The sequence below is a fragment of the Nomascus leucogenys genome, chromosome 6 (genome assembly GCF_006542625.1).
Source record: "Nomascus leucogenys isolate Asia chromosome 6, Asia_NLE_v1, whole genome shotgun sequence".
NCBI classification, from domain to species: domain Eukaryota; kingdom Metazoa; phylum Chordata; class Mammalia; order Primates; family Hylobatidae; genus Nomascus; species Nomascus leucogenys.
The window spans coordinates 70,616,380-70,638,685 of record NC_044386.1 but is presented as its reverse complement, the minus strand read 5'-3'; the positions used below and the strand labels follow the sequence as shown (position 1 = coordinate 70,638,685).

Below are 22,306 nucleotides of genomic sequence, written 5' to 3'. Positions count from 1 at the left end.
ACCTTAAAGGAAAAGATTGATAATCTGGGCCTTCTCATCAAAAGATACCACTGAATGTGAGAAAATATTTGTAATATGTACATCTAGCAAAGGTCTCAGGTACTAACTATATAAAGAACTCCCAGCCGGGCGTGGTGGCTCACACCTGTAATCCCAGCACTTTGGGAGGCCGAGTTGGGCAGATCACGAGGTCAGGAGATCGAGACCATCCTGGCTAACACGGTGAAACCCTGTCTCTACTAAAAAATACAAAAAATTAGCCAGGCTGGTGGCGGGTGCCTGTAGTCCCACCTACTTGGGAGGCTGAGGCAGAAGGGCATGAACCCACAAGGCGGAGCTTACAGTGAGCGGAGATCGCACCACTGCACTCCAGCCTGGGCGACAGAGCGAGACTCCATCTCATAAAATAAAAAAAGAACTACAAAGCACTAAGAAAGAAAATGCAACATAAAAATGAGCAAAAACTTGCACAAAAACTTCAAGAGAAGGTTTCGAAAAGCACAAGTATTCGAAAGAGATATTCAACAGTTTTCAGTGAACTGTAAATCATACCAGAGGATCCCACCATGCATCCACTAAAAGTCAAATTAAAATGACTAACACCACCAGTTATAAGCAAGGATGTGGAGCAAATGAAACTCCTATTTGCAGGTGGGAGTGTAATTGGGTACAATCACGTCAGAAAAAGGACTGGCAGTGTTCACTAAAATAGAAACATACCCAGACCCTGTGACCTATCCATTCCAATCCTGGATGTACCCTCAATAGAAACGCAATCATGTGTACACCAAATGTGTAACGGTGTTTCTAGCAGCAATCATGACCCAAAACTAGAAAAGATGCAAATGTCCATCAAACATAGAATGGATGAATTATTTGTATTTTTACAATGCTCTGTAACAGTGAGTCAATGAACTACTGTCACACTCACCACCTGTGACTCTCACAAACATAATGTTGCATAAAATAAGCTGACACAAAACAGTATATATTGTAGAAATTCATTTATTTAAAAAAAATTCAAACATTTGCAAAAATAACATTTGTTGCTAGGATTCTGATTACCTTTAGGTGGTGGTGGTAGTGGTGGGGGGTGGGTTATGGCTGGGAGAGGACCCTAGGGGAGATTCTTGGGTTGTGGTGATGTTTTGTTTCCCAGTCTGGGTGGTAGTTTCATGGATGTGTTCACTTTGAAAATATTCATGGCAATGAACACTTAGGATTTTTGTACTTTTCTGTTTACATTACGCTTGAATTAAGAAGCTTATTTTAAAATAAGTGGCTTATCATTTGCGCACTGTTCAATTCAAAACAGACTTCAAAAAGGTGACTCTCCAAAGCTTCCTCCCACTTTAGTCTCCGTGAACAACTCCAGGTGCTCGTTCTGAGGGTGTGGATTGTTACAGTGAGGGGAGGGGGTGCAATGTGCTATGAGACTAGAAAAGGCACCATAACTTGGGCAGGGGCTCGTCTTTTTAGAGTCTTTCCTCAGATTCTGCTTTGAACCCCAAGCTCTGCCTGCTGTCATGGTACTGTAAACACTGCCCTAACTTCTGTGAGTCAGATTTTCTGATGCCTTCTCAGTAGGATACCTTGGTGCACTAGGGGATCCAGGCTCTTGGGGAGGATCCCCATGTTAGTATCACGTTCCATAGTCCGGCATCCGGAAGGAAGAGCCTGCCGGCTTCTCTCCCCCGCACATACACACCCTCTGTCCTGGTTAACCCACACTAGAGAACAGCTTCCCACCTGGCCACACTGAAAGAACAGAAACAGTTTCAATTACCTTTGTCAGAGAGGAACAGGAGAAGGGAAGGAATGGAAACCAAGTCCCAGAGAATGGTGGGAAGGCAGACACTCAGGGGCACGAATGACAGTGGGTAGAATTCGTATGTATGGAGTGTCCCTGTGACTGGCTCTGTGCTTTTATTTTTTTGTTTGTTTTTGTTGTTGTTCTGAGACGGGGTCTTGCTCTGTTACCTAGGCTGGAATGCAGTGGTATGACCACAGCTCACTGCAGCCTCAAACTTCCAGTCTCAAAGGACCCTCCCACTTCAGCCTCCTGAGTAGCTAGGACACCTAGCTAATTTGTTATTTTAATTCTATGTAGAGATGGGAGTCTCCCAATGTTGCCCAGGCTGGTCTCGAACTCCTGGACTCAAGTGATCCTGTCATCTATGCTATCAATAATAACATTCAGTGTGTGTTTTACTAGATATGGTGTTGAGTCCCTTCTGTTGTAAAAAAAAAAAAAATTGTGGTAAAATACACATAACATAAAATTTACCATTGGAAGCATTTTTAAGAATACAGCTTAGTGGCACTAAGTACATTCACACTGCTGTGCTACCATTATGACCATCCATCTCCAGAACTCTTTTCACTTTGTAAAACTGAACCTCTGTCCTGATTAAAACACTGACCCCCCTTCCCTCTCCTTCCAGCCCCTGGCAACCACCATTCTACTTTCTGTCTCCATGAATTTGACTATTCTGAGTACCTCATGTCAGTGGAACCACACAGGATTTATGCTATTCTATCAGGCTTCTTTCATTTAGCATAATGACCTCAAGGTTCAAGCTTCATCCATGTTATAGCATGTGTCAGAATTTCCTTCCTTTTCAAGGCAAAATAGTATTCCATTCTGTGTAGACGCCACATTTTGTTGATCCATTCATCTGCCAATGGACTCCTGGGTTGCTTCCACCCCTTGACTATTGTGAATCACGCTGCATGAACATGAATGTACAGATATTTCCTTGAGCCCCTGGCTTTTACTTCCCCTGGGCATATGCCCAGAAGTGAAATCACGCCTAGATTACACAGCAATTCTATTTTCAGTTTTTTGAGGAACTATCATACTGTTTTCCGACGGGCTGCACCATTTACATTCCCACCTGAAGTGCACAATGGTTCCAATTCTGCCACATCCTCACAGACCCTTATTTTCTGTTTTGTTTTGTTTTGCAATAGCTGGCCTAATAGATGTGAGGTGGTATCTTGTGATTTTGATTTGCAATTCTCTAATGATTTGTGATGTTGAGCACGTTTTTCTGTGTTTACTGGCCATGTGTCTATATTCTGTGGAGAAATGTTTATTCAAACCCTTTGTTCATTTGTTAATCAGGTGGCTTCTTTTTATGTTAAATTCTAAGAATTCTTCACACATTCTGGCTATTAACCCTTTACCAGATGTATGAATTACAAAGATTTCCTTCCATTCTTTGGGTTGCCTTTTCACTGCTGACTGTGCCCTTTGAGGAGATTTTTATATTAGATGAAGTCCAACTTACCTATTTTTTCCTGTTGCTGCCTGTGCCTTTGGTGTCACATCCAAGAAGTCATTACCAAATCCAATGTCATGAAGTTGTACATCTGTTTTCTTTTGAGTTTTATGGTCTCAGCTCTTATGTTCAGGTCTTTGATCTATTTTGAGTTGATTTTTGTATTGTCTTCTGTTGTTTTTATATTGTTTTCAGTTTTTCCAACACCATTTGAAGAAACTGTCCTTTCCCCACTGAATGGCCTTGAAATCCTTGTCAAAAAATCATTTGCCCATGTATGTGAGGGTTTACTTGGGGGCTGTCTACTCAATTCCTTTCGTCTATATGTCTGTCTTTATGCAACTACTACATTGTTTTGATGACTGCAGCTTTGTAGCTAGTTTTGAAATTAGGAAGTGTGAGATCGCCAACTTTGTCCTTCTTTTAAGATTGCTATTACTATTCAGGGTCCCTTGAGATTGCATATGAATTTTAGGATGAATTTTCCTACTTCTACAAAAAGCGTCATTGGGATTTTGATAGGGATTGCAATGAATCTGTAGATTGCTTTGGATATGACACAGTTTGGCTATGTCCCATGCCAAATCTTGCCCTCAATTGCAATAATCCTCACGTCAAGGGTGGGGCCAGGTAGAGATAACTGAATCATGGGGGTGGTTCCCCCATGTATGTTCTTGTGGTAGTGAATAAATCTCATGAGATCTGATGGTTTTATAAATGAGAATTCCCCTGCACAAGCTCTCTTGCCTGCTGCCATTTAAAACGTGCCTTTGCTCTTCCTTCATCTTCTGCCATGATTGTGAGGCCTCCCCAGCCACGTGGAACTGTGAGTCCATTAAACCTCTTTCCTTTATAAATTACCCAGTCTCAGGTATGTCTGTATTAGCAACATGAGAATGGACTAATACAGGTAGTACTGACATCTTAACAATATTGTCTTCTAATCTAAAAACATGCCATGTCTTTCCATTTGCTGGTGTCTTCTTTAATTTCTCTCAGCAATGTTCGGTAGTTTTCTGTGTACAATTTTTTTGCTTCCTTGGTTAATGGAATTTTTTTCTTAACTCCCCTTCCAGATTGCTCATTGTTAGTGTATAGAAATGCAACTGATATTTGTGTGTTGATTTTGGATCCTGCAACTTTACTGAATTCATGTATTAGTTATAACAGCTTTGTGTGTGTGTGATGTCTTTAAGGCCTTCTACATACTGCATAAGACCATGACATGTGAAAAGAGAGAAAATTTCACCTCTTCCTTTCCAATTTGGATGCCTCTGATTTCTTTTTCTTGCCAAATTGTTCTGGCTAGAATTTCTAGTACCATGTTAAATAGAAGTGGTGAAAGGGGGCATCCCTGTCTTGTTTCTGATCTTAAGAGGAAAAGCCTTTGCAATTTTTCACCACTGGGTATGCTGTTGGCTGTGGGCTTTGCCTGTATGGTCTTTATTATGCTGCAGTATTAAACTCTTTTCTAACTGTCAAAGCAATATTTATTTATTTATTTATTTATTTATTTATTTATTTTGAGACAGAGTCTCGCTCTGTTGCCCAGGTTGGAGTGCAGTGGCATGATCTCGGCTCACTGCAACCTCTGCCTCTTGGGTTTAAGTGATTCTCCTGCCTCAGCCTCCCGAGTAGCTGGGATTACAGGGGCCTGCTACCACGACAGGTAATTTTTGTATTTTTAGTAGAGATGGGGGTTCACCATGTTGGCCAGGATGGTCTTGAACTCCTGACCTCAAGTGATCCACCCGCCTTGGCCTCCCAAAGCACTGGAATTGCTGGCGTGAGCCACTGCACCCGGCCAGCAATTTTTATTTAAAAAGCAGCAAGAGCAGTGACTCACGCCTGTAATCCCAGCACTTTCGGAGGCCAAGGAGGGAGGACTACCTGAGCTCAGGAGTTCAAGACCAGTCTGGGCAACACAATGAGACCCTGTCTCTAATTAAAAATTTAAAAATTAGCTGGGTGTGGTGGTGTGTGCCTGAGGTCCCAGCTACTTGGGAGACCAAGGTGGGAGGACTGCTTGAGCCCAGGCGGTTGAGGCTGCAGTGAGCTGAGACTGCAGCACTGCACTCCACCCTAGGCAACAGAGAGAGATGCTACCTCAAAAAAACAAAAAAGGCACATTATTCCCATTGTCCAGATGAGGAAATCAAGGCTTAGAGAGATCAAGCGATTTGCTCAGGGTAACACAGAGACAGTTAAGTGGTAGAGGCAGAATTCTGATGCAAGTCTGGGTAATTCTTAAGTGTTTAATTTCAGCCCCTATCTATGCCTTTGCTATTTAAGATGTGGTCTGAGGACTAGAAGCATCTGCACCACCAAATCACAGGATCCACCAAAAACCATGGAATCAGAATCTGCATTTAAACAAGGTCCCTGGCTGGGCGTGATGGCTCACGTCTGTAACCCCAGCACTTTGAGAGGCCAAGGTGGGTGGATCACCTGAGATCAGGAGTTTGAGACCAGCCTGGCCAACATGGAGAAACGCCATCTCTACTAAAAATACAAAAATTAGTCAGGCATGTTGGCACACGCCTGTAATCCCAGCTACTCGGGAGGCTGAGGCAGAAGAATTGCTTGAACCCAAGGGACGGAGGGTACAGTGAGCAGAGATCATGCCGTTGCACTCTAGTCTGGGCAACAAGAGTGATTCTCCGTCTCAAAAAATAAAAATAAAATACATGAGATCCCTAGGAGATTCCAGTGCACACTGGAGTTCAAGCAGCCGTGCGTTATGCCAGCGGTCCTCAACTTTGATGTAGGTCAGAACCACCAAGAAGGCTAATAAAGAACACAGAGGCCCAGGATGGAGGAAGCAGGACATGACCTGCATTTGTATTTTTACCAAGTTCCCCAGGTGATCCTGATACCAAACACAGTCTGAGAACCACGGTGCTACACCAACGTGGAAATGGCCTCTAGGTTTCAGGACTCAGAGTGCCACTAGGCTAAGCTAGGGCTGGGAATAGATTTCTGACAAAATTGTCCCCAGCACAGATCGTCTCTGGGGCATGGAGTGCAAAGAGGCAAAGAGCCCTCTGTCACACGAAGGGGGCAACCAGGGGTGAGACCTTCACTTCCAAGACTGAGCTCAGGAAGGAAGTCTGCTCAGAAGCCGTGTGGGGTCTCTCCAACCCTGAAAGGCCAGATTCTGTCTAGAACTTGGCTTTGAGAAGGGATCCTAAACATATCCCAAGTCTCCAAGACAAAAGCCTGGGCCTCAGTCTCCCTCCAGCATCCCTGAGAGCAGGTGTGGACCATGCTACAACCACCAGCCCACTGTGACCCTGAGGTTAGTGGGAGACAGGAAGTGACAATGCTGCCACCCCACGCATCTGCAGCACCAGCTTTTGGTCCTGGAGCCCCCACGTGTTACCAAGAGTGTGGTCTTTTTGAGGTACTGACTTGGCTAGGCAACCATGCCACTCTTCTAGATGTTGCTGTGAAAGTCTTCTGTCCATGTCATTAAAGTCCATAATGAGTTGACTTTTAGAAAGGAGATCATCCCAGACAATCTGGCTGGGTCCGGATCAATTTGTTGGGAGATCTTAAAAGTAAAGCCAAGGCTTCCTTCAGGAAGAAGAAATTCTGCCCGTGGACTGCAGCTGCAGCCATGCCTGGGAGTTCCAGCCTGCCCTTCCCCATGGCCTGCCCTGCGGGCTTCAGGCTTGCCTGGCCAGGTCCCAAAACCGCATGAGCAGATTCCTCACAATATATCTCCTCATATCCATCCCCTACTGCTTCTCTGGCTGAACCTGACTAATAGACCAAGCCTTTCTCCTATCCATCCCCTACTGTTTCAGTGCACCACTGAAAACTATTCCACCTCCATAGAGACTCTGCAGGTTGATGTCCTATCAGCCAGCTATGAGACCTGGAGCTAGTGGCTTAACTACTCTGAGCCTCTTTCCTCAAACAGCAAGAGTCTAGACTAATTGATGCACAGAAGGAACCCTCATGGTGGAAAAACATTCAGCACCTGCATTAGCTTTTGAAGAGCTATCTCCAGTAGCAGATGTTCTTTGGAGGGTAGATTTGACTCATCTTAAGTAGATTCTGAAGCAAGTTTCCGAAGACAACCTCCATGCCATGAAAACGCTAGCCTGGTCGTCTCTCTATAGAGACTATGAGGAGCCTCTGGTGCACGGGCCTCTACCCCATGCCGCCCCCTCCAAGGTCATCTATGGAAAGCATATATCCCTTCCTGTCAGTCCTCCAACGAAGACCTGCCAGGGCTTCTCCCAGGCCGTCTACACAGGTCAAGCTGGCCTCTGCCACCTCTTCTACCTCACCCCCTGGCTCCTCCATCAAGCCAGATCAAACAATTCCATTCCCGGACCCACCACGCTGCTTCCTCTGTCCCCACTTCAGTCACATATACACGCTTGTTTGCCTGGAATGCCCATCTTCCCCCTCTCTCGCAGAAATGTATATTCATCCTTCGAGATGAAAGATCAACCCTCACTCCCTCCTGGACAACCCACTGGACTGATGAGTCCGCCCTCCCCAGGGTGCACTCTTCGTCTCCCTTGACATTCACAGTGTGCAGCCACCAAGATGTCACCCTTTCCCGTAGTGGCTGACTCTCAAACTGAAGGTCAGGGGCTCTCTTTCCAGCCTCGCATTAACCCATGCCAAACATGCCTGTCTGCCACCATTCTCCTTTTCAACATAATAACTTTTGGATGAACAATGAATACAAATCCAACAATGGACAACACACAGTGCCCCCCACACGTGAGGCTCAGGAGGTAAGTGGTGGTCTCTCCCTGCAGTCCCCCACTCGCTGACCCCCCAAGACCAGCACATGGCAAATGACGTGAACTTTCTTGTAATGAGGGTCTCTTATGAGATGGTAACAGCCACCACTGCTAGGAGACCTCCCACCATCCAGGGTGGCATGCCATCACCCTTTCCTCTGCAGATGTATGAACTGATTGAAGGAGATTAAGCGATTTGCCCAAGAAAGGAGATTAGTTCACAGCAGCCCTAGACTGTATGGAAATGAAATTCTTTGCAGTATGCCCTGCTGCGATATAGGAGACCCCTGTTATGACTCTGGAAGACTTAGAAAATGTCTCCATGACATGTACATTGCTCATCAATTCATCCAAGCACACCTTGCGGTATGAGAGTTAAATTAGCATGTCCGTATGTGCCTAGCAGCACACATGGTGACAGTAAGTCTGGGAAATGACAGGTTAAAAGAAATTTAAATTGTTCCCTTTCTTGCAGGACTTCTGAAGGTCTTTTATATGGTGCTTTGGGAGTGTCCAAGACGGGCAGTACAGACAGCACTTCCCAACCTAATGTGACCGGGGACTATTATATTCAGGAACATCCGCTGGGAATCCTCAGAACACAGTTTGAGAATGCTGGCTTGCACACTAATGTCATTAATTAGAACTGGACATAATTAATTAGAGCTGAATATCATTAATCAAAAGTTACATACAGAAATGGCTAACTTCCCTTTCATCACACTAATTATGTTGGGCTCAACCTCGTAGCAGTTCCTCGTGCTACTTTCTTAACCCATTTTCCATCTTTAAAAAAAAAAAAAGGGTGTTGATGAATTTTTTTATCTTCTAAAGTACAACTTGAAACAAAAAAGAACTGGGTGTCAGAGCAGGAGCTTCCAATTTGAAAGCACACACCAAGTCTGCAAGCAAATGGTAACAGCCAGCTCCTCGTCCTCTCTTTGCTTCTTCCAGGGAAGGAAACCAGCAAGATCGGAAAACTCACATGTGCTACACAACCCCTCTTCATTATGTGGTTCATTCTCACAATCTACCCACCCCCAACTCATGAGTCTCCACTTTGCAGATGGGAAATTGAGCTTCTGAACATTTCTAAAGTCTAGGGGCAGTGGCTCATGCCTGCAATCCCAGCACTGCAGGGGGCCCACTTGAGGTCAGGAGTTCAAGACCAGTCTGAACAATATGGTGAAATGTCCTCTCTACAAAAGATTTTAAAATTAGCTGGGCATGGTGGCACTCACCTGTAGTCCTAGCTACTTGGGGCTGAGGTGGGAAGATTGCTTGAGCCCATTTCAAGGCTGCAGTGAGTTATGATCATGCCACTGCACTCCAGCCTGGGTGACAGAGTGAGACCCTGTCTCAAAAAAAATAAATAAATAAAAATAAAAATAAGAAACTAGAGCTATGTGATGACCACATACTTCTTGAGCATCCACTGTACATGAGGCACTGGGCCGGGCACTGGAGGATACGGGACAAGCAGGCCTGCAAATCCACAGAGACAGAAGCCAGGCAGGAGGGCTGTGGACTGAGATGTCCACCTAAGGTCCCAAAAAGTGAAGCCCATGAGCCTCGTCTGTGAAGATAAAAAGAAGCACCTGAGAGAGGAATCAGCCACACAGGCAGGGCCAGAAGGAGCCTCCCAAGTGAAGGCAGCAGTTCAAGAGGCAAAGCCAGGTCAATGTGCAAAGCCTGGCTCATTCAGAAATTCTACTCATTTCACACAGGGAATGGTGGCTTACACTTGTAATCCTAGCACTCTAGGGGCCAAGGAGTTCAAGACCAGCCTGGTCAACATGGCAAAATCCCACCTCTATTAAAAAAATATATAAAAATAAGCTGGGTGTGGTGGCACGTGCCTGTAGTCCCTGCTACTCAGGAGGCCAAGGAGGGAGGGCTGATTGAGCCCTGGATGTCAGGGTTGCAGTGTGCCATGATCACACCACTGCACTCCAGCCTGGGCAATAGAGCAAGACCCTGCCTCTAAATAAATCAATAAATCCCACCCATTTCAATGAAGAGACAAACAGAACCATCTGTACAAGGGTGAGGCCAGGTAGTCAGCCAAGGTGGAGGATGAACCAGCAAGACAGGAGCAAGACGGCCCCATCAGAGGGACCCACAGCACAGAACACTGGGGTCCGTGTGCCTACATCCAGGTGTTTACCACAACTTCTTTTCTCCTTAACTTTGCAAATACACAGAAGCATAGAAAACAATGTAGCAAACCTCCATTCAGGCTTAACCATCGCTGTCAGTCCCACCCCCTTGAAGTCCCCCTTCTCAGGATCACTATCATTCACTATGCAGAACAAACCCTGATATCTTCTGTTCTAATCCGGTTTATATTTTTAGAAAATGCTGGTTGTGACCCACTTGTGATGGTTAATTTTATGTATCAACCTGACTGGGCCACAAAGTGCCCATGCGTCTGGTTAAACACTGTTTCTGGATAGTCTGTGAGGTGTTTCTGGAAGAGGTTAGTGCTGGAATCGGCAGACTGAGTAAAGCAGATGGCCCTCCTCGGTGTACGTGGGCATCGTCCACTCCAGTGAGGACCTGCATAGAACAAAACAGCAGAGGAGGGTCGAATTCACTCTCTGCCTGACTGCTTGACTGGGACATTGGTCTTTGCTGCCCTCCATGCTGCTGGTTCTCAGGCCTTTTGGCCTGGACTGGAATCTGCACCAGTTCTCTGCTTCCCAGGCCTTTGCACTACAACAACAGGGAAGCTGGCTTCCCTGGGTCTCCAGCTTGCAGATGGCAGATTGTGAGACTTCCCAGATGCCATATCATGCAAGCCAATACCTTATATCAATTGACCAATCAATCAATTGATCGATACATAAACTCTAAGATAAACTGATCCTATTGGTTCTGTTTTCAAGAGAACTGACTAATACAACACTGAATCCCTTTCATGGCCTGCTAAGGTATCTATACCCAGGAGCGGAATTGCTGGGTCATGGGGCATCCACATCTCAACCTTACTAGATAACACCTAATTGTTCTCTAAAGGGGTTTTACTAATTTGCCCTTGATAAACAGGACATGAAGGCCCCCTTGCTTCACACTCTGGGCAACCCTTCGATTATCAGACTTTCTAATTTGCCAACATATGAGTGTGAAGTGGTATCTCATGGTCTCCCAGGCAGTTCCCTGATTAGAAGGCAGAGTTCATTTGTCTATTTGACATTTTCATTTTTTCTTCTTCATAGTATTTGCTCATTTTTCAATTCTATTGTCTTTTTAAAATTAATTTGAAAGAGTTCTTGATACAAACAGAATACCAATCTCTCACAGTAAATTCATCATGAATATTTATTCCAGCCTATAGTTCTCTTAAAGAAGTTGCTAATACTGATGTTTGATTAATCCATATTTTCTTTTATGATGTGTGTATGTTTCCCACCTCAAGAGCAGTTAGAAAAAATCTTCTATGTATTTTAACATTTTTGTCTTTATATTTTGCCTTTTAATTCTTTTTTTTTTTTTTTTTTTGAGACAGAGTCTCATTCTGTCACCCAGGCTGGAGTGCAGTGGCACAATCTTGCTCACTGCAACCTCCACCCCCCAGGTTCAAGCAATTCTTCTGCCTCAGCCTCCTGAGTAGCTGGGATTACAGGTGTCCGCTACCACACCCAGCTAATTTTTTATATTTTTAGTAGAGACGGGGTTTCGCCATGTTGGCCAGGTTTGTCTCGAACTCCCGACCTCCGGTGATCTGCCCACCTCGGCCTCCCAAAATGCTGGGATTACAGGTGTGAGCCACTGTGCCTGGCATAGGCCTTTAATTCTATGGCCATTTACTGGTACATATGCTGTGAGGTAGGGATCTCACTTTATCTTTTCTCTTTTCCTGTGTGGCCAATCAGCTGTCCTGCATCACTTCCCACCTGGTCCATAACACACCTCTGCCACCTCCTGGCTTCCTATACATGTGAGCACTTGCTCCTAGCCTTGCTACCCTGTCCCAGCCATTGCCGTGTCTCTCCCTGCACAAATCTCGCACAGTCTTCATCATCCTGGCTCTCCATCAGGAACCTCACTGCTTGGGGGTCTCATGGCCTCCTGCCTTAGTGCTCTGGCTTTGTGTTTTCTCTTCATGTCTCATAGCTTGGAATTTCCATGCCTTTCTTTGGATCTTATGTTTTAAAGAACACTTTGGGATAGGTTTTACACAGCATTTATATGCATCCATAGTGGGGTACATGCTAGTATCACATCAGCCCATCATTTTCAGGACGTGATGTCTTCTAACTTAATATACGTTCTGAGACTTGCTGTGATTTAAATACAGCTTATTATTCTTTTCTGCGTTCCTTCAGGATAATCACTGATTTTATACATTTCATTATTCACACATTTTATAGGATGGTTATCATAGGATATGGTGAGGCCTAGAATTTAATTCTCAAAAAAAAAAAGAAGAAGAGAGTAAGAAAAGAGCCTCAAACTTTTCCTGTAAGTGGAAGCACATTCACAAATTATCCTATGAAAAGACATCAGGCACACCACGGGTATTAGTAATCTGAAGCTACAGAATGATTCCATTTGCAGTAGAAAAATAAATAAACCCAGGCCCTTTCTTCTCTTTACAGATCTCCTCACAGAGACTCATTCTGGCATAATTGGCATTTAAAAATATCCATCTCCTTGCCGCCTTTCTCTCTGAGAAGGAATATGCTTTTCTGCTGGGAAGCTGCAGAGAATTGTGATGAGTATATTCACTTACATGATAGGCCTATTACACTGCAGATGAGTGAGAGCAATCGGGAAGAGAGCCCAGCACCTTCTCTATTGCAATTGATTTTGATCGTCTAATAGTATTTCAGGATACATAAAAATTCCAGTAGGTCTTTTCTAGACTCAGAAGAAAAAAATATCTTATACCTTACAGGCATAAACAAGACCACCCTATGACTCTATCAGAATGTAATGACACCCCAGGTTCCATAAGGAAAACATCAAGAAGCCAGTTTCACCGTGGATAGTCCCTAGAGGGTGGATGGGCTGAGACAGCTGCTTAACCCTGGGCTCCCTGAAGACTGGAATTTTATGGAATCATGAGCTGCGTCTCCATAAGTAACATCTCCTTTCATAAGCTGTCCTTACTGCTGGTGACAATCAAAATCTCCAGCATTTTCAGAGCTGAGAGTGGATGATGCATCTAATGTCATTATAGCTGAAGTATGTTTACAACCTTAAGTAGAAAGTTAAACAGAGCAGAAAAGGCCTTGTTGAGAGCACAAAAGTACATTCACAAACTTTGAAAACTGGCAACTGAGAAAAATTTCAGTAAACACTCCAGCTTATGTCCAAACCCATTAATAATCACGCAGCTCCTCTACGTTTCATCCTGTCTCATGGACGAGGGCTGATTGTCCTGCATCTCTTAAATGCCTTGTGAATGTGCTCCCTCCACGGAGAGCCACCGCGTAATTCACCCAGGACATTTGTGACAAGAATGCTCCCCAACTGGCTGCAAAGGAATTCCTGCCTCACCAGCAGAACAGGAGTGGTGAGTGGTTACCATGATATGGGAAAGATGCAGGGCAGAAAGTGAAATCAATAAAGCCGCCTTGCTTTACAAATAATGGCTTTTTGGGTGGCTTCAAATAGCCAGACCTGTGGCCTTGCACTGCCCTGGAAGAAAAACTGTGATTCTGAATCTGAGTCTTGACACTCCAGAATCCCATCCTCACCCCTGCTGGTCTTCATCCGTCCCCTCACACAACTGGCACAGAGATTCCCCACTGGGACACATAAAGTGTTCCTTGCCTTGGTCGGGCAGTGGGGGTGTTCCCAAGGCCACTGCTGCCTTGCATGTAACACTCTGAACTGCCTCCCTGTCCAAGCTTACCGCATGCTCCTTCCCAAGAATACATAAGAACCCCCAGAATCCATCAGAAGCTCAGGCCTGCTCTGGGCATCAGGACATGAAGACCATCCCTGGCTCTGCTTCTTTAACTCCAGCAACAATGCCCTCTGCTCCTCGTTCTCCAAACACGCCCCACCCCGTACACCGGCTTCCCTACAACGCCGCCGCCTTGTGTGTCTCCAGCCACAGAAGAAGAGAGCCAATTCATCTGCAGTGCAGAACCTGTCCTTTCCAAGTCTCCCCTGTGTGGAACACTCGGCTGGCACCAGGACTCTGTTCCTACCAGTCCTACGGGGCAAGGGCAAGCCAAATGCTGACCGTGGGGCAGTGTCATCAGGGCTGCAATACTGCTCTATGCGCAGGGAGGGAGGATGGGCCATGCTCCATCCCTGGCAAGATGAGGAGGTCTCTTTTTATCAAAGTTAGATTTCTTCTGCTCAGCTTCCTGGTATCTCACAATGGCTGGTCCCTTCTCAAAGTAGACCAGCCACTGCCCACACTGGAGAGTGAAAGTTCGAGTGCTACCTATTGTTGCCGATATACATGTGTCCGCTTTCGCTGTAACTAGGAACCTAGGTAGGAGTTACACAAATCCATGACTGAGTCTGCTGAGGACCATGGTTTACAGAAACACCAGTATGATGAGGAGAGGACAGATGGGGAGTGCGTGTCTTGCTGTGTTGTCACTGGGTGGCAGGCAGGTCTGTTCCAGGCAAGGTAAGTGCCAGCAGCGTCCCCAGTGTCCATCCACCCCTTGGCTGTGACTCAAACCCCAGCTTCAAACTCCCTGAGCTCACACACACAGGACCCCAGAAAACAAAGAACCATGGCAGTTGCCAGCTCTGCCTCCAGTGTAGCATTTTCCCTCCAGTGAAACAGTCCGCTCCCCACACGGCAAAAGCAAAACCTCATTCCATGCAACGCTGCCTTGTATTTCTTACCGAAAATGAGTGGTTTGGTATGTCCCGAAAAATCTCCTGGTGATCAAATCTTTCTGGAATAAAGCAGAAGAAAACAGAGAAAATTACTTCCGCTTCAGCAATGATACAGGTGCGCACATAGAGCTCCTTCAAGTATAAAAATGTAAATATGAGGCTTTGAATTACCTGTAAAAGTGAACAGATTATAATTCTAATGAGATAATCAGAAATTACCCTAAACAAATAATTAAAATGTTTCTTTAGCCATTCATCGCATAATTATTGCCTTAAGAACAATGTGTTGGGCAAATAAAGAGATGGCTTATGTACCATTTTGAAAGAAGAGACTCTCTGCATTTTAATGAGGCTCCTCAAAGCCCTCATGAATATGTATTTTCCCACAACAAAGCTTGACCCCACGGGTTTGCAGAGCTGGTGCTTTGCGGCACTTTCAGACTGCAGAGGGTGCGCACATGGGGTGGGCAGGGAGAGGACAGCAATGAAAGTGAAGAGAGGAAGGAGGATCACCTCTCCCTTCCAATGCCCAGGGTCTCAGCCCACCTTCTCCCAGGCAAGATGGTTTCATGAAAAGAATGAGAAAGAGGCCACCAGGTCTCAGACTTCCCTGAATAGAGGAAGCTCTGCACAGGAAGGCTGAAGAGGAAGCTACTGCTAGCAGGCTCGGGGACTTCAAGGCCAGGCCCTTGGGTTGCATCAGGAATTCAGGGCAAGGGCATTAGAAGGCTATGGGCAGGAAGCCGGGGTGGAACAGGAGGAGGGGTGTTCAATTGTCTGCAACATCACATCTGAATTCTGCCTCTCCCTCCATGTTGGCTACAGATAGAGAAAGTTACAAAGGGCTTTCTGTGTTCCTTTCAAAAAGGATAGTAATGCAGCCTCCTCCCGGGGGCGTCAGCTGTTGAGCCGGGCCAGGCTGCAAGCCCTTCACGAATGGCTGCACTGCTGGACAGGGCACCTGCAGTCTGGTCCTGGGGTCTGCAGTCGTAGGGAAGAGCCCTATTCACTGGGGAAGGAAACAGGACACAGGCAACACAGTGGCTTCGACTTCATCACAAAGGTTTAGTCTGTACTCAGCGTCTTCACTTCTCTAAGAAAGCGGCCAGTTGCTCTCACTTCCTAGGCAGACACTCCTAGCAGAGGGTTATAATTACGGAATTTCCTCCACCCAAAATGGCCCAGGGCAGATACTTCTGGTCCCCATGTAAAGGAGATGACCTGATGTCTCTGAGGAGGCTAAAGATGTTTCCATGTTGAACAAGCTACCCGTTAAGGGAGCTGCAGAGCTGTAACCTGCTTGCCTCTGCTCAGGGGAAACTGGCCGTTTGCACCGTTGTTCCATTTCTTTCCCAGGGTGTGGCGCTTCTGTGGCTTTTCACGGCCTGTTCTGTGAAGCAACATGGTGCTTCACAAATCCTGGCCCTTTGCAAGGAGGCCTCTTTATCACACCCAAAGTGAGCACCACACAAAAAGCATGTCAATCACACACACACTTTCCGCAGTGGAGTCAGCGTGGGCTGCTTGCTTCCTGTGTGAACCTCAGAAAATCCCTTCACACCATCTCTGTCAGTTTCATCGTGTGTAAAACTGGACAATAAGAACTACTTCAAAGGTGGCTGGGAAGGTGAACTGCAAGGAAACCTCTAGAATGTTGCCTGGAATCACATTAGCCTCGAATAGTATTCCCCTCTTCACTCCTAAGCTCGCCATCTGCGGTCCTCCAAAAATAAGTAATTTCTGGGTGAGTGCATGAACTAAAGGTTAGTCCAACAGCAAGAACCCTCCACAGGGAGTCCAGGGATGCGGCCTCAGTTCCTCGCTCTGTTACAGGTTGGCTCTGTGACCCCAAGCGGATCAGTGAGAAAGTCAGGCCTGCCAGCCCTTGTCCTCTCCAGGCACCCTAAACCCCAGCTCTGGGCAGCTGTCACTTGACCAAGCACTGCAGTCCAGCTTTTCCCACTTGCTCCTGGCCCAGAAGCGCCTCAGGAAACCCGGAGCCTGTCTCAGGACTGCTTCCCAGCCCTGGGAGGCCTGCCCATCGCCCACCGCCTCCTTCCCAGAGTCTGCAAGTCTCCAGAAAGGCCAGAGCTCATCCATCTGCATCCCCCAGCAGCCCCACAGGCTTCACACTGACTTCCAGCAAAGGCACAGAATCATCACACCGCCCAGGAGCAACAGCAGCACTGCACCTTATGTAAGGCCTTTCCATAAGAGGAAGCAGGCCCATGTCTTCACTCCATTTAGAACGGGTTTTGAGTGTTTATTTATAGGCATCACACACCCAGCCTTCGCGGAGGGTGGAGGAATCAGGCCTCTGGGCCCCTGTCCACCACCCTCATTTGCATTCTTTTCATGTTTCTTTTCTCTCATTTCCCAGCAGCATTTTCGCTCAAAAGCCAGGTCACCTACCACTTGGACCCAGCACCACTTTTCATTTTCTGCAGAGAAAAATATTCATTTTCGTTTCCATGAAGGAGTGCCCTGTCCTTGCCCTCTCCAGGGCCCCTGGCTAGCATTCGCTAAAGCACGGCTGTGTGATTCGAGTGACCTATGTCTCCCAGACAGAGGGCTCCCCTGAAAGTCATGCCCGGCAAGGTCACGAGAGCCGGGAAGGCCCTGGGGGCAGCTGACTCTGAGTCACCAGTGGGCCAGGCACATTTGGGGGGCGGGCTCCATCCCAGCGGGCAGAAGGAACACAGAGGATCAGATACTGCTTGGAAACCCTAGGCTTTTCCCACTGCCTGACCATTCCTGCATCTGCCAAGCACATCACTCCATCCTCTTCCTGCCCCTCCAGGGGCAGTGAGGACCAGGCCACTTCCCCAGTCCCCCTCGGCTGTTTCTGATCAGACAGAAAGGCTGGGGCCTGCTCTTTTCTCACCATTTTTGGAACAATTAAATCCTTCTCAATCTTCAGACCATAAATTAAGTACACAGGTCTCCCCATGATATCACAACACTCTGCTCTCTAAGTGTAGCCATTCACAGGTCTTTACTTTTGTTTGGAGGCTTGGGAGCTGGTTTATTCTGTAGCCCTGCAGCCCAGAGGGACACACAAATACAAGGCCAAAGAGGCTCAGGGACTCCCTCCTTCTCCAGGGTGCAGGGCCTCCCTGGGCCCCCAGCCCTGGGAGCCAGTCCAGAAGGAGAGGCAGGCCTTGCCTAGACTAGCCCAGAGTCCACAGCAGAACTCAGCCACAGAAACACGTCCAGTACACAGCCTCAGCTGCCTGACTTCAAACACCACGCACGAGGTTCGCTTCTCTCATGAATATTTTGCTGAGGCTGTTGGCATTTAATTTCAGGACTAATTAATTTTCTCACAGGATACCACAACTGCCATCATAGGCTCTGTATTATTCTATGTGCAAATTTCTGGCAGTAAATTGGACTTGTGATCTAACCGAGCCTTTGAAATACCATGTTTCCAGGGACTCTGGAATGAGCAGAAATGCTAAATATTCCTTAAAGAAGATGATTCATACATTTCCTGATTACCTTTGATTATTATGTCACAGGAGTTGGTGAGGGGGTCCAAGATCCAGAAGCGATCCTCAGGGACCCAAGGTGACCCAAATGGCTGGGGAGGGAGCCCGAGACAGGAAGCCGCTTAGGCTAATAGGGCAGCTCATGTGAGTGTCCCCTCCAAAGCAGGGGACACCAGCCCTGGAGCCAGAAAGGCACATGGGTAGAAGAATGGGTGAAGGAAGCCATCTCCCTAAGCATTTTCTTAGCAAAGCTAAGGCAACACTCACAACATCACAGACTCCCAGACCTGGAAGTTGTCCCGGGAAGGCACAATCACACTCCTTCCTCTAGCTGGCCCCAGAGCTATGGCTGCATTTCCCAGAGTGAAATGGGCAACGCTCCACTTGCTAAGGGGCTGGCACTGGGCACACAGGTTTGGGAAACCCTGGTATACTCTGCCTGGGTTGTAGAGCAAGTGGAATCTGGTGAACAATAATAACCCGAAGGCAGTGACACACTTGTTGACAGGATGCTCTGGCCACACTGAGCAGAGGCCCTGGGATGGGTTGCAAGGGGTCTATGCTGAGCGCCATGGTCAGAAGGATGGGGGAAGCATCAGGGTGCATCAAAGACAGAGCGTCGCCCCAGTGCCAGCTGGACCTGGCTCCTCCTGGTACCAGCCTAATGGCTGCAGCCCGTACCGAAAGGCAGGTATCCCCCAGACTGATCAGCGCCATCTCATGAGGGAAAGCTTGTAATGGGGGTTCACACTCACATGGCCTTTGTGGGCTGGCTGGGCTGCCAGCGAACTCACCTGCATGGGGCGGCCTCACAGTGGGGCCAGGCAGCTGGCAGAGCTCAACACCTGGCACAAGGTGAGCACCAGCACAAGGAGGCCTCCTGCGGCCTGGCCCTGTAGCTCAGCCAAGCTGCCGCAAGAGGGATGCAGTGAGATGGCGGTGTCCCCACAGCTGTGGCTGGAACCCCAGAACAACCAGGATGGGACTGGGGACATGGGGGATGGATGCGCCCCCAGACCAGGAGAGACGTTTTTACTGTGGGGCTTGGGGAGTTGTCTGTTGCTTCCTGATGAGACACACAGAGATGGTGCTGAGACAGGCAGAGCAGGGCCCTTCCAGGACAAGGAAGGCAAACGGTCCCCAGGAACCGCTCCAAGAAATGGCCAAAGACCAGTGACAGTAGGGGGGTGGGGTGGGGGCTCAGAGGGGCTCCAGGTCCTCAGAGCCAGTCAGGGAGGAGGACACCCAGGTTTTGGAGGGAAGGGTGGGAGGGACAGTGACAGTGAAGTTGGGGATGCCCCAGCTGGGGTGGATACCAAAGTGCTCTTTACAAGTAAAATGTTTAAATTCTGAATAACTGAGTCCCTAGGCTGGCTGCAATGTAAAGGACTCCAATGCCATAACTCTATTTATAAACATGAGCATGTATTATTTTTCTCCTGGGCAAGAAGCTGAGCCTTTAGAATAGAAAGCTCAAACCTCAAGACTCTCATTTGTGCAAATGTTTTGAGAAGAAACTGGATTAAAAGTTAAGTCTTCAAGAGTCTAACTGCCAAAAACAATTGTTTTGTTTGGGAAGGTGGCTTGTAAACATGGCATTAAAATTACTTAGTAATAATGTACAAATTGCTATCATGAAAATGGTCACAGAGCTCTGTTCTTGGAAACTTACCTTGAAGTCTAGCAGTGACAGGCCACATGTGATGAATAACATTCTGCCCCCAGGTCCTCACTTTTTACTCCAGATTTGAATTGGGAGACTCTTCATGGGTGATTAGTTCACCCATGGGGGACCAATTCTTTCAAGGAGACCATGGGGGCTCACACAGCCAAAGGCAGAGTTGGGAGTGCAGATATAGAGTATTTCAGCCTGTTTCCAGACTCACAGATGTTATCTAAAACCAAACTGGCTTTTAGAGCTCAGAAATTTGCCCTCAGGACAAATGTTCAATATACCTGACTTTATCACTTTTTACACATTTGCTTTCATGTAAAGTTATCTGAGGCTCACTTAAATAAACCCAGGAACTCCTTGCAGTGGGGCTGAGCTGACTTGTTTGTTTGCTTTGTTTTGTTTTTAAGACAGAGTTTCTGTTGCCCAGGCTGGAGTGCAGCTCACTGCAACCTCTCCCACCCGGGTTCAAGCAATTCTCCCACCTCAGCCTCCCGAGTAGCTGGGATTACAGGCATATGCCACCACGCCTGGTTAATTTTTGTATTTTTAGTAAAGACGCAGTTTCACCATGTTGGCCAGGCTCGTCTCGAACTCCTCACCTCAGGTGATCCATCCACCTCAGCCTCCCAAAGTGCCCACCGCGCCCAGTGGAGCTAAATTCTTCTGTGTGGGGTTGACATTAACCGTGCCCTCTTCCCCCTGGGCTGTAATCTTCGGTAAGTCTGTCCTTGTGTAGCCCACAGCATGAGGTAGACAGAAACGCAGTTCACTTCTCAGCAGGGCTCTGACACGGCTCTCCAGTGATTCTCGATATTAAACCAACCTTGTTTTCTGCAATTCCTGCCTGGCTTTGAGAAATCAGGGAACAGTGCGACACTGAGGTATTAAGAACTGGAACTTGGTGCCAAGACAGCCCACGTCCCAGGATGGACCCTGATGCCCACCGCAGAACAGGATGAAGGGGAAGGGAAGGTCTGCAGGCAGCTTAGCCACGTCTACGTCTGACCCCAGGGAGTGCGGGGACAAGCAGAGGGTGTACACAGCCCGCCAAGGCCGCCTCTGCTGGCTTGCTTCCTCGTCATTGTTCTCTCCTAAGCAAATGAGGCTTCTATTTTTGCTGTGAGGAGCCTGATGCCTTCCAATTCCCAGGCACCCCCTGGAGCGGGGCTGGGATTTCGTTTTCCGTTCAGGCAGCTCAGGGATGGAAGCAGGGCCACCCAGGAGACCGGAAGCCAGAGTGAAGCAGCATCTGCCAATCTTCTCAGACACATCTGAGCTCCAGCTCTGGCCATGGTGACGACACCTGTGCATACAGCCCCATGTGGCCACACAGGGCCCAGCACACCAAGTTGCATTAGTCTATCTTGTGCTTACTACGACAGGCACTAACTGCTTCACAGATACGAACCTGCTCATCCTCCCAGGCCCGCCATGGGGCGCCATCATCCCATGTTGCAGATGAGGACACTGAGGCACACACAGATTAAGCCTAAGGCTACACAGGAAGTGCTGAAGCAGGGATTTAACCCTGGCAATGTGGCCCCAGAATCCACACTCTTAGCTTCTACATTATGTTAGAAGGAAGAAAAGAAAAAAGATATTTATGGTACATAAACTCAACAACAGATCAGATTGATCAATAAGAAAATAGAAAAAAAGGTGCAAAAGATATGGCCAGTCATTCACAGAATACCAAATATATGAAAACAATATATAGGCCGGGTGCGGTGGCTCACGCCTGTAATCCCAGCACTTTGGGAGGCTGAGGCAGGCGGATCACGAGGTCAGGAGATCAAGACCATCCTGGCTAACACGGTGAAACCCCGTCTCCACTAAAAATACAAAAAATTAGCCGGGCGAGGTGGCGGGCGCCTGTAGTCCCAGCTACACGGGAGGCTGAGGCAGGAGAATGGCCTGAATCCCGGGGGGCGGAGCCTGCAGTGAGCTGAGATCGCGCCACTGCACTCCAGCCTGGGTGAAAGAGCGAGACTCCGTCTCAAAAAAAAAAAAAAAAAAAAAAAAAAATATATATATATATATATATATATATGAAAACAGATATATGGAAAGATGTTAGCCTCACTGGCACGCAGGGAAATGCAAATTAATACCTCACGTAGACAGCACTTTCACGCATTAGACAAAAATGTAAAATGTCTGACAACACCAAGTGCTGTCAAGAAAAAGGAGAAGAGGAAATTCATACGCTGTCAGCAGGACCATTCATGAGGACACCCACCCACTTTGGAATAAAATTTAGCTGTTTCTAGTACA

The 22,306-nt window shown here is 47.1% G+C and overlaps 1 protein-coding gene across 5 annotated transcripts in view; it reads right to left on the bottom strand.

Annotated features, from left to right (window-relative positions):
• APBA2 (amyloid beta precursor protein binding family A member 2) overlaps positions 1–22,306 on the bottom strand; it is a 229,211-nt gene that overhangs the window by 102,849 nt on the left and 104,056 nt on the right. For 4 of the 5 annotated variants that reach the window (XM_030814399.1, XM_030814402.1, XM_030814403.1 and 1 more), the window contains one exon: positions 14,873–14,925. The gene's annotated coding sequence lies outside the window, so the exon portion shown is untranslated. Of the gene's footprint in view, positions 1–14,872; positions 14,926–17,003; positions 17,099–22,306 lie in introns of those variants that run through there. The other variant, XM_030814401.1, reaches the window with a different exon arrangement.